Genomic DNA, 13,286 nt, shown 5'->3' with positions numbered 1-13,286 from the left:
TAGATACAGGTTGTGGCTCACACTTATGTTCCAATTCTCAGGGACTAAGAAGAAGTAGAAAGTTAAGCAAGGGTGAAGTCGACCTACGAGTGAGAAATGGAGCACGGATTGCTGCATTATCTGTAGGAACTTATTATTTGTCGTTGCCGTCTGGGCTAGTTTTGGAACTGGAAGAGTGTTTCCATGTTCCAAGTCTTACTAAAAACATCATTTCAGTTTCTTGCTTAGATGCTAAGGGATTTTCCTTTTTAATAAAAGACAATAGTTGTTCGTTTTATTTTAAAGTGATGTTTTATGGATCTGCTAGATTAGTCAATGGACTTTATTTATTAGATCACGACAAACATTTTTATAACATAAATACCAAAAAGACCAAAAAGGATGATTCAGATCTCACCTATCTGTGGCATTGTCGATTAGGCCATATTAACTTGAAACGCATGGAAAGACTTCAAAAAGAAGGAATTCTAGAACCATTTGACTTAGAGGATTATGGTAAATGCGAATCATGTTTACTTGGCAAAATGACAAAGCAACCTTTCTCTAAAGTTGGAGAAAGAGCAACTGAACTATTGGGTTTAATCCATACAGATGTATGTGGACCAATGAGTACAAATGCTAGAGGTGGTTTCAGCTACTTTATCATTTTCACTGATGACTTCAGTAGATATGGTTATGTCTACCTAATGAAGCATAAGTCTGAATCCTTTGACAAGTTCAAGGAATTTCAGAGTGAAGTAGAGAATCAATTAGGCAAGAAGATTAAGGCACCGCGGTCTGATAGAGGTGGTGAATATCTGAGCTATGACTTTGATGACCATCTGAAAGAATGTGGAATTCTATCAGAATTGACCCCTCCTGGAACACCACAAAGGAACGGTGTGTCGGAACGGAGGAACAGAACCTTGCTAGACATGGTTAGGTCAATGATGGGTCAGGCCGAACTTCCAATAGAATTTTGGGGACATGCACTAAATACAGCTGCACTCACTATAAATAGAGCTCCGTCTAAAGCTGTCGAAAAGACTCCATATGAGTTATGGTTTGGAAAGCCTCCAAAAGTGTCTTTTCTTAAGATTTGGGGATGTGAAGTATACGTCAAACGACTAATTTCAGACAAACTTCATCCAAAATCTGACAAATGTATCCTTGTGGGCTATCCAAAGCAAACAAAGGGGTATTACTTCTACAATACATCTGAGAACAAGGTGTTTGTTGCTCGAGATGGTATCTTTTTGGAAAAGGATCACATTTCCAAAATGACAAGTGGGGGAAAAGTAGACCTCGAAGAAATTCGAGTCGAACAACAAACTCTAGAGAATGCTCAAGATGACATTCAAGATGAAACTCAAAGATCTTTAGAAGAATCTGGTGAGAATCATGGTCAATCTAGAAATGTTACCCCGCGTAGATCGCAGAGATATAGATCTCAACCGGAAAGGTACTTAGGTACTTTGACAAACGAGAGCTATGACGTTCTATTACTTGAAAGTGATGAACCTGCGACTTATAAACAAGCTATGACGAGCCCTAGCTCCAAGCAATGGCAAGATGCCATGCAATCATCTGAATTAGACTCCATGTTAGAAAACCAAGTATGGGATTTGGTCGATTTGCCAGATGGCTACCAAGCCATTGGAAGCAAATGGGTTTTCAAACAGAAAAAGGACAAGGATGGGAAACTTGAAGTTTTCAAAGCTAGATTGATTGCAAAAGGTTACAGGCAAGTCCACAGTGTGGATTACGATGAAACCTTTTCACCAGGTGCAATGCTAAAGTCTATTCGGATAATGTTAGCAATCGCTGCATATTACGATTACGAAATATGGCAGATGGATGTCAAAACCGCTTTCTTAAACGGCGTTTTAACAGAAACTGTGTTCATGACACAGCCTGAAGGTTTTGAGGATCCAAAGAATGCTAAAAAGGTATGCAAGCTAAAGAAAACAATCTACAGATTGAAGCAGGCATCCAGGAGCTGGAATATACGTTTTGATGAAGCAGTCAGTGACTTTGGTTTCATCAAGAACGTAGACGAATCTTGTGTATACAAGAAGGTCAGTGGGAGCAAAATTGCTTTCCTAGTATTATATGTCGATGACATATTACTTATCGGAAATGACATTCCTATGTTGAACTCTGTCAAGATTTGGCTTGGGAAATGTTTTTCGATGAAGGATCTAGGAGAAGCACAGTACATATTGGGCATCAAGATTTACAAAGATAGATCTAAAAGGATGATTGGACTTGGTCAAAGCACTTATATCAATAAGGTGCTTGATAGGTTCAAGATGGCAGACTCCAAACGAGGCTACCTACCCATGTCTCATGGAATAACTCTAAGCAAGACTCGGTGCCCAAAAACAATTGATGAGCGTAGACGAATGAATGGGATTCCGTATGCATCATTGATTGGTTCAATAATGTATGCTATGATATGTACACGCCCGGATGTTGCATACGCACTCAGTGCTACGAGTAGATACCAGTCAGACCCAGGAGAGGCACATTGGACTGCTGCCAAGAACATTCTGAAGTACCTGAAAAGGCACAAAGACGACATCCTGGTCTATGGTGGAGATGATGAATTAATTGTTAAAGGCTATAGGGAAGCAAGTTTCCAAATCGACAAAGATGATTTCAGATCAGAGTCTGGATTTGTCTTCTGCCTCAACGGAGGTGCAGTAAGCTGGAAAAGTGCTAAGCAAAGCACCATTGCGGATTCTACAGCTGAAGCGGAGTACATTTCTGCACATGAAGCAGCAAAGGAAGCTATATGGCTAAGGAAGTTCATAGGTGAACTTGGTGTAGTCCCCTCCATTAAAGGACCAATAGCCCTGTATTGTGATAATAACGCAGCTATTGCACAGGCAAAGGAGCCTAGACACCACCAAAGAGTCAAGCATGTACTTCGTAGATTTCACCTTCTACGAGAGTTCGTTGAAAGAAAAGAAGTCGGGATAAGCAAGATTGGAACTGATGACAACATATCAGATCCATTGACTAAACCTCTGCCGCAGGCGAAGCACAACTCGCACACTGCAGCTATGGGAATCAAGCATATTGGAGAATGGCTTTGATGTCCTTATTTAATGTTTTAAAGTTTTAGAGTTTAATTCTTTGTAAAACATTATTGGTTAATCATTCACAATAAATGAATAGAATTCATTTTTCCATTTAATTTGTGGTTTATTAAATGATGAGTCCCTTCAATTTGACGATATATTCAAGATAGACTGTCAGGACCAGTCCTGTGACTAAGAAATGTCTATCAAGTGAACTTGAATGTCAAAGGTTGAAAATGGTCCCTGGTCGAAGTTTTCTATAAAATTGGACGCATAGAAAACGTTAGACGACTAGAATGCAAGATGACTAGTAGTTCTGTTTCTTGAACTATGTGGACATGGCAATGTCATAATCATTTGCATAGATACTTTTTAGGTTATGATACATATGACAATTCATAAATCATGCGGAAAAACCATTTAGCCAGGAATACATATTATTTACACATAATCATATAGCATAGTTTAGATGCATACTCTTTGTTGCGTGCCTTCCCTAGCTGCGCCCGAACCGAACAAGAACAAGTCTTTAGGACTCCAGGTGTCGTCCCTCCGTAGATAGTCCACAGCACGTCCGGATCCGCCTTAAGATTAACCAACTAGAATTGCCCTTAAGGTACTAAAGATTTTCGGCACTTATGGTCAAGAAATGTGTCTGAATTTTCTCTCAAAAACTCACTTTGAATACTTGAATAATCTGTGAAAATATGTGACCCTAGGCACTTATTTATAGAGTTATGGAAAGGGTTTTGGAATCCTATTAGGATACTAATTTATTTAATTATAACCCTACTAGGACTCTAATTAAATAATCATTATCTAATAGTTTTAGGATTTAATCACACTTTGAATTCTGATTGCTTCAGGATTCTCGCACAAGCAATGCACGAGCACCGTACACCAGCGCAAGCCTTGCGGCCCACGCTAGGCGCACAGCGCTCGGCCCACGCTATGCTCCGCGCGCGCGCCCAAGGCCTTGGCTGGGCCTGGCCTTGCGCTGGGCCTGGTCGAGGCTTGGCGTGCGCTGGTGCGCGTTGGCTCGCTGGGCGACGGCCTGGCTTCGTGCTGGGCCTTCGTCTAGCGGGCCTCGTCCGATGCTAATTCGTACGATACGCTTCCGATTAAATTCCCGATTCCGGAATTCATTTCCGATACGAACAATATTTAATATTTCCGATTCCGGAATTAATTTCCGTTTCGAACAAATATTTAATATTTCCGTTTCCGGAATTATTTTCCGATTCCGATAATATTTCCGATTCTGACAATATTTCCGTTTCCGGTAATATTTCCGATTCTGGCAATATTTCCATTTCCGATAATATTTTCCGATACGTACCATGTTTCCGTTTCCGGCAACATCTACGACTTGGATAATATTTATATTTCCGATACGATCCATATTTCCGTTTCCGGCAATATCATCGTTTCCGGAGTATTCATTTCTTGCCTGTGACGATCTCAGCTCCCACTGAAACTAAGATCCGTCGATTCCGAATATCCATAGATGGAGTATCTAATGCCATTAAATACTTGATCCGTTTACGTACTATTTGTGTGACCCTACGGGTTCGGTCAAGAGTAAGCTGTGGATTAATATCATTAATTCCACTTGAACTGAAGCGGCCTCTAGCTAGGCATTCAGCTCACTTGATCTCACTGAATTATTAACTTGTTAATTAATACTGAACCGCATTTATTAGACTTAACATTGAATGCATACTTGGACCAAGGGCATTATTTCCTTCAGTCTCCCACTTGTCCTTAGGGACAAGTGTGCATTTCCTAATTCCTTTGTCGCTCGATGCTTGCTCTTGAACATAAGGTAAGAGTTGTCATCCTTATTACGTCCAGAGGTGTTTCTCGGTTTCAGAGTTCAACTGATCAAATAAACAGATAATCATAGCCTATGATTCATCCGAGCACGGCCATGCATTTCACAGTTTCTAGCTCTCCGAGTGGCCTTGTACAACTTTTAAGCATCTCATCCAGATTTATGGGAGGACAATCCCAATCTTGCGATCTTGAGATTAGACTTCGTTTGATAGGTGATTACCTGAGCGTTGCCTTTATAGCCTCCTTTTACGGTGCGACGGTTGGTCAACGTCAAAGCAACCAGTTCTCAAACAAGTAATCTCAAATCACTCAGGTATTGAGGATTTAGTGTCTAATAATTTTAATGAAATTTACTTATGACAGATTTTCATCTCTTACAGTAAAGTTTCATAGGTCTTGTCCGATACTAGTCTTCCCAAAGTAAGTATCTATGCAAATGATTATGACATTGCCATGTCCACATAGTTCAAGAAACAGAACTACTAGTCATCTTGCATTCTAATCGTCTAACGTTTTCTATGCGTCCAATTTTATAGAAAACTCCGACTAGGGACCATTTTCAACCTTTGACATTCAAGTTCACTTGATAGACATTTCTTAGTCACGGGACTGGTCCTGACAGTCTATCTTGAATATATCGTCAAATTGAAGGGACTCATCATTTAATAAACCACAAATTAAATGGAAAAATGAATTCTTTTCATTTATTGTGAATGATTAACCAATAATGTTTTACAAAGATTTAAACTCTAAAACTTTAAAACATTAAACAGAGACATCAAAGCCATTCTCCAATATGCTTGATTCCCATAGCTGCAGTGTGCGAGTTGTGCTTCGCCTGCGGCAGAGGTTTAGTTAATGGATCGGATATGTTGTCATCAGTACCAATTTTGCTTATCTCGACTTCTTTTCTTTCAACGAACTCTCGTAGAAGGTGAAATCTACGAAGTACATGCTTGACTCTCTGGTGGTGTCTAGGCTCCTTTGCCTGTGCAATAGCTCCGTTATTGTCACAATACAGGGCTATTGGTCCTTTAATGGAGGGGACTACACCAAGTTCACCTATGAACTTCCTTAGCCATATATCTTCCTTTGCTGCTTCATGTGCAGCAATGTACTCCGCTTCAGTTGTAGAATCCGCAATGGTGCTTTGTTTAGCACTTTTCCAGCTTACTGCTCCTCCGTTGAGGCAGAAGACAAACCCAGACTGTGATCTGAAATCATCTTTGTCGGTTTGGAAACTTGCGTCCGTATAGCCTTTAACAATTAATTCATCATCTCCACCATAGACCAGGAAGTCATCTTTGTGCCTTTTCAGGTACTTCAGAATGTTCTTGGCAGCAGTCCAATGCGCCTCTCCTGGGTCTGACTGGTATCTGCTCGTAGCACTGAGTGCGTACGCAACATCCGGGCGTGTACATATCATAGCATACATTATTGAACCAATCAATGATGCATATGGAATCCCATTCATTCGTCTACGCTCATCAAGTGTTTTTGGGCACTGAGTCATGCTTAGAGTTATTCCATGAGACATGGGTAGGTAGCCTCGCTTGGAGTCCGCCATCTTGAACCTATCAAGCACCTTATTGATATAAGTGCTTTGACTAAGTCCAATCATCCTTTTAGATCTATCTCTGTAAATCTTGATGCCCAATATGTACTGTGCTTCTCCTAGATCCTTCATCAAAAAACATTTCCTAAGCCAAATCTTGACAGAGTTCAACATAGGAATGTCATTTCCGATAAGTAATATGTCGTCGACATATAATACTAGGAAAGCAATTTTGCTCCCACTGACCTTCTTGTATACACAAGATTCGTCTGCGTTCTTGATGAAACCAAAGTCACTGACTGCTTCATCAAAACGTATATTCCAGCTCCTGGATGCCTGCTTCAATCCGTAGATTGACTTCTTTAGCTTGCATACCCTTTTAGCATTCTTTGGATCCTCAAAACCTTCAGGCTGTGTCATAAACACAGTTTCTGTTAAAACGCCGTTTAAGAAAGCAGTATTGACATCCATCTGCCATATTTCGTAATCGTAATATGCAGCGATTGCTAACATTATCCGAATAGACTTTAGCATTGCAACTGGTGAAAAGGTTTCATCGTAATCCACACCGTGGACTTTCCTGTAACCTTTTGCAGCCAATCTAGCTTTGAAAACTTCAAGTTTCCCATCCTTGTCCTTTTTCAGTTTGAAAACCCATTTGCTTCCAATGGCTTGGTAGCCATCTGGCAAATCGACCAAATCCCATATTTGGTTTTCAGACATGGAGTCTAATTCAGATTGCATGGCTTCTTGCCATTGCTTGGAGCTAGGGCTCGTCATAGCTTGTTTGTAAGTCGCAGGTTCATCACTTTCAAGTAATAGAACGTCATAGCTCTCGTTCGTTAAAATACCTAAGTACCTTTCCGGTTGAGATCTATATCTTTGCGATCTACGCGGGGTAACATTTCTAGTTTGACCATGATTCTCACCAGATTCTTCTAAAGATCTCTGAGTTTCATCCTGAATGTCATCTTGAGCATTTTCTAGAGTTTGTTGTTCGACTCGAATTTCTTCGAGGTCTACTTTTCTCCCACTTGTCATTTTGGAAATGTGATCTTTCTCCAAAAAGACACCATCTCGAGCAACAAACACCTTGTTCTCAGATGTATTGTAGAAGTAATACCCCTTTGTTTCCTTTGGATAGCCCACAAGGATACATTTGTCAGATTTTGGATGAAGTTTGTCTGAAATTAATCGTTTGACGTATACTTCACATCCCCAAATCTTAAGAAAAGACACATTTGGAGGCTTTCCAAACCATAATTCGTAATGGAGTCTTTTCGACAGCTTTAGACGGAGCTCTATTTATAGTGAGTGCAGCTGTATTTAGTGCATGTCCCCAAAATTCTAATGGAAGTTCGGCCTGACCCATCATTGACCTGACCATGTCTAGCAAGGTTCTGTTCCTCCGTTCCGACACACCGTTCCATTGTGGTGTTCCAGGAGGAGTCAATTCTGATAGAATTCCACATTCTTTCAGATGGTCATCAAATTCATAGCTCAGATATTCACCGCCTCTATCAGACCGCAGTGCCTTAATCTTCTTGCCTAATTGATTCTCTACTTCACTCTGAAATTCCTTGAATTTGTCAAAGGATTCAGACTTATGCTTCATTAGGTAGACATAACCATACCTACTGAAGTCATCAGTGAAAGTGATAAAGTAGCTGAAACCACCTCTAGCATTTGTACTCATTGGTCCACATACATCTGTATGGATTAAACCCAATAGTTCATTTGCTCTTTCTCCAACTTTAGAGAAAGGTTGCTTTGTCATTTTGCCAAGTAAACATGATTCGCATTTACCATAATCCTCTAAGTCAAATGGTTCTAGAATTCCTTCCTTTTAAAGTCTTTCTAAGTGTTTCAAGTTTATATGGCCAAATCGACAATGCCACAGATAGGTGAGATCTGAATCATCCTTTTTGGCCTTTTTGGTATTTATGTTATATACTTGTTTGTCGTGATCTAATAAATAAATTCCATTGACTAATCTAGCAGATCCATAAAACATCTCTTTAAAATAAAACGAACAACTATTGTCTTTTATTAAAAAAGAAAATCCCTTAGCATCTAAGCAAGAAACTGAAATGATGTTTTTAGTAAGACTTGGAACATGGAAACATTCTTCCAGTTACAAAACTAGCCCGGAGGGCAACGACAAATAGTAAGTTCCTACAGCTAATGCAGCAATCCGTGCTCCATTTCCCACTCGTAGGTCGACTTCACCCTTGCTTAACTTTCTACTTCTTCTTAGTCCCTGTGGATTGGAACATAAGTGTGAGCCACAACCTGTATCTTATACCCAAGAAGTTGAATTAGCAAGTATACAGTCTATAACGAAAATACCTGAAGATGGAACGACTGTTCCGTTCTTCTGATCTTCCTTTAGCTTCAAGCAATCTCTCTTCCAATGCCCCTTCTTCTTGCAGTAGAAGCATTCGGATTCAGAAGTGGGTTGACTGACCTTCCTCTTTACAGATTTGGCGCCAGTTTGCTTAGTTGGGCTGGCCTTGTCGCCACCTTTCTTAGCATTCCTCTTCTTTCCAGATTTCTTGAACTTGCCCCCACGCACCATAAGCACATCCTGCTTATCACTTTTGAGCGTCTTTTCAGCGGTCTTCAGCATACCGTGAAGCTCAGTGAGCGTTTTGTCCAGACTATTCATACTGTAGTTCAGTTTGAACTGATCATACCCGCTATGAAGAGAATGGAGGATGGTGTCTATAGCCATTTCCTGAGAAAATTGCTGATCCAGCCGACTCATATTCTCAATGAGTCCAATCATTTTGAGAACATGTGGACTTACGGGCTCGCCTTTCTTAAGCTTGGTCTCAAGAATTTGCCTATGAGTCTCGAATCTTTCGACTCGAGCCAGATCTTGGAACATGTTCTTCAACTCACTGATGATTGTGAAAGCATCTGAGTTGATGAACGTTTTCTGCAGATCCGCACTCATGGTGGCGAGCATTAGACATTTCACATCCTTGTTGGCATCAATCCAACGATTGAGGGCTGCCTGAGTGACCCCGTCGCCTGCGGCTTCGGGCATCGCCTCATCTAGGACATACTCCTTTTCTTCCTGCATAAGAACTATTTGCAAGTTCCTTTGCCAGTCAAGGAAGTTTTTCCCGTTCAACTTCTCCTTTTCGAGAATTGATCGAATGTTGAATGAATTGTTGTTTGCCATATTAAAAACTACAATTGAAAAGAATAAACAAATAAATAACCATTCACAGTTTCTCTTAATAAACTTAAATTCTAGCATACATGCATAATTCAATGTTTATTAAGCATTTTATTCAAGTTATGTGTTCCGGCAGGTGTGAATAAAATGATTCCAAGGTCCTAAAATCACTAGTAGAAAAAACCCTTATAGCAGCGGGCTTTTAGACCCCTGTTGCAGCGTACATCGTATGCTGCAACTGGGGGGCCTGCAACAAGTCTGAACTTGTTGCAGCGTACATGTTCGCTGCAAAAAGTGATTTGTTGCAGCGGGCTTTTAGATGTACGCTGCAACAAGTGCCAAAAAATTGGCAAAATTTTGGACTTGTTGCAGCGTACATATAAAAGCCCGCTGCAACAGACCCAACTTTTTGCAGCGTACATTTATTTGTACGCTGCAACAAGTCTGAATTACTCAATTTTTTGCAGCGTACATTTATTTGTACGCTGCAACAAGTCTGAATTTTTGCGAAATTTTTTTCCCTTGTTGAAGCGTACAACATATATGTACGCTGCAAAAAAGCACTTTTGGCGGGAAAATTCTAATTTTGTTTAGGGATACCTAGAGTGCCTTGCACCAAATATAGAAACGTGTCAAAACAATAATAGAATAACGCAACCTGTATAACAAATATAAAAACAACAACTGGAGTTTTGTATATATCCCAAAACCAAAAGTGCACATACCGATACATTTAAATACATTTACGTTCTAATTTCAACGTACGCATACATTTTAACATAAAAGATTGTTCTATAACATCTAAACCAACACGATCAAGCGCCATCAGGTCAATAATAAATACTTGGTGGTAAAAAACTTCGCCCATTGCTCACGAACCACATCAATTTCCTCACTAGCATAAGGCGCAGTCCTCGGAGTATAGACCTTACAAAAACAAAAAATTGATGGAGCATTAGATCGATTAAATGCAAATGAAATGTCACATTTTAACATTCAAGCAACTAATGACAATGTATTAATAGTCTAGAATACGAATCAATTAGTTACTTAATTACCTCATCTAGCCGGCCTTCATAGTCATGTTGTAACGTGACTATCTCTAACATGAACTTCATAACGTAATAGCCACACTCAGTTCCGCCGATTTGTTGAGCACACTGATTAAGAAACATAATACTTTATCTTGCAAGGCCAATAATTAATAAAAAAAAAGCAAAAAGCTAATTAAGAAACATGTTATACCTCTATATGAATGGGTTTACACGACTTAAAACTCGTTTTATTCGGACAATGCCCACCATTGCACTTGTACACTTGGTATGCCCTAGAAAATTAACGAAACATGGGTACTCATGAATATGATTTTGGCTTAGGTTTCTTAAAGACTAATGTAATTTGTAAGAAAAAGAACTTACAAACTCAAGATTCCCCATGCATAATCTGTTCGACGTGGATCTCTAGCAGAATCGAAAATATATACATAACCTCTACGTAGGTCCATCACGTATAAATTCCAATGATTTCTGTATAATTTATAAATGATATATTAAATATTTAATAACAATAATAATTAATATTTTATATGAAACTTATATAATATAACACACTTACTCTTGATTATATGGGATTAAAAACCAATTAGTTAGGTTAGGATTACCCATCTTCTCCTTTTCAATTTCAGCTTGGAAAATGTTTTTCAAATACATTGTTGGCGCTCCAGGGTCGGCCTTGATTATAGTGCTTGACATAATCTCGGGACAAATGAACGAAATCCGAGACATTTCAAATGATTTGGCATGATCGTGCAATAAACACCTACAAAATAAACAAGATTACACTATTAAGATCGATAAAGAGAAAAAACTTCAAAGAAATAATAGTTTTATTAACAACAATAAAACATTTAATTACAATATGTAGACTTGGATCGCTGAAATGTTTAAGCACGCCCCGCGAAGGAACTCTCCTATATCAGACGCAGTTATGTATGTTTCTTGATCAAAATCCGAGTGCCAAACTGAGGCCGCCAATGGGATGGTAGTATTATCATATATATCATCAGGCGCCGAAGTCATGATAAACTGCAAGTATTTGCATGACGGGCCAAGACCTTGAATTGCATCGTGTACAAGTCCCGCTTTCTTGCTTTTGGTGGTTGATTCTTGTGTTTTACGATCACAACTACCCACGACCTCTAAGTTGGACTTAGGCTTAGAATTCGACTTCTTTGGATGCGAAAATTCCTATAACAATAGTCAATTAACATTAGTCATATAATAAGAATCAAATGAGTCCTTAGGTTCTTTAGTTCAAATTTGGGAGCGAAAATGTCATTTTAGCTCAATATATGACCTATAACGACCCAACGAGCCTTAAATGTGCATAAATAGGTTCGAATGAGTTTTAGAAACTTAAAACTATGCATATTAGTCGTGTAATAAGAATCAAATGAGTCCTTAGGTTCTTTAGTTCAAAGTTGGGAGCGAAAATGTCATTTTAGGTCTATATATGACCTATAACGACCCAACGAGCCTTAAATGTGCATAATTAGGTTCGAATGAGTTTTAGAAACTTAAAATTATGCATATTAGTCATGTAATAGGATTAAAATGAGTGTTTAGGTTCTTTAGTTCAAAGTTGGGAGCGGAAATGTCATTTTAGCTCTATATATGACATATAACGACCCAACGAGCCATAAATGTGCATGAATAGGTTCGAATGAGTTTTAGAAACTTAAAACTATGCATATTAGTCATGTAATAAGAATAAAATGAGTCATTAGGTTCTTTAGTTCAAATTTGGGAGCGAAAATGTCATTTTAGCTCAATATATGACCTATAACGACCCAACGAGCCTTAAATGTGCATAAATAGGTTCGAATGAGTTTTAGAAACTTAAAACTATGCATATTAGTCATGTAATAAGAATCAAATGAGTCCTTAGGTTCTTTAGTTCAAAGTTGGGAGCGAAAATGTCATTTTAGGTTAATATATGACCTATAACGACCCAACGAGCCTTAAATGTGCATAATTAGGTTCGAATGAGTTTTAGAAACTTAAAACTATTAATATTAGTCGTGTAATAAGAATCAAATGAGTCCTTAGGTTCTTTAGTTCAAAGTTGGGAGCGAAAATGTCATTTTAGGTTAATATATGACCTATAACGACTCAACGAGCCTTAAATGTGCATAATTAGGTTCGAATGAGTTTTAGAAACTTAAAACTATGCATATTAGTCGTGTAATAAGAATCAAATGAATCCTTAGGTTCTTTAGTTCAAAGTTGGGAGCGAAAATGTCATTTTAGCTCTATATATGACATATAACGAGCCAACGAGCCTTAAATGTGCATGAATAGGTTCGAATGAGTTTTAGAAACTTAAAACTATGCATATTAGTCATGTAATAAGAATAAAATGAGTCATTAGGTTCTTTAGTTCAAAGTTGGGAGCGAAAATGTCATTTTAGCTCTATATATGACCTATAACGACCCAACGAGCCATAAATGTGCATAATGTTAGGTTATGATACATATGATATTACATAAATCATGCGGAAACAACCATTAACCCAGGATTGCATATTATTTACACATAATCATATAGCATAATTAAGATGCATGCTCTTTGTTGCGTGCCCTCC

Source organism: Spinacia oleracea, chromosome 2 (assembly GCF_020520425.1).
Source record: "Spinacia oleracea cultivar Varoflay chromosome 2, BTI_SOV_V1, whole genome shotgun sequence".
In the NCBI taxonomy this organism is placed as follows: domain Eukaryota; kingdom Viridiplantae; phylum Streptophyta; class Magnoliopsida; order Caryophyllales; family Amaranthaceae; genus Spinacia; species Spinacia oleracea.
The sequence above is the reverse complement of the archived record's forward strand: the minus strand, read 5'-3'. Positions refer to the sequence as shown.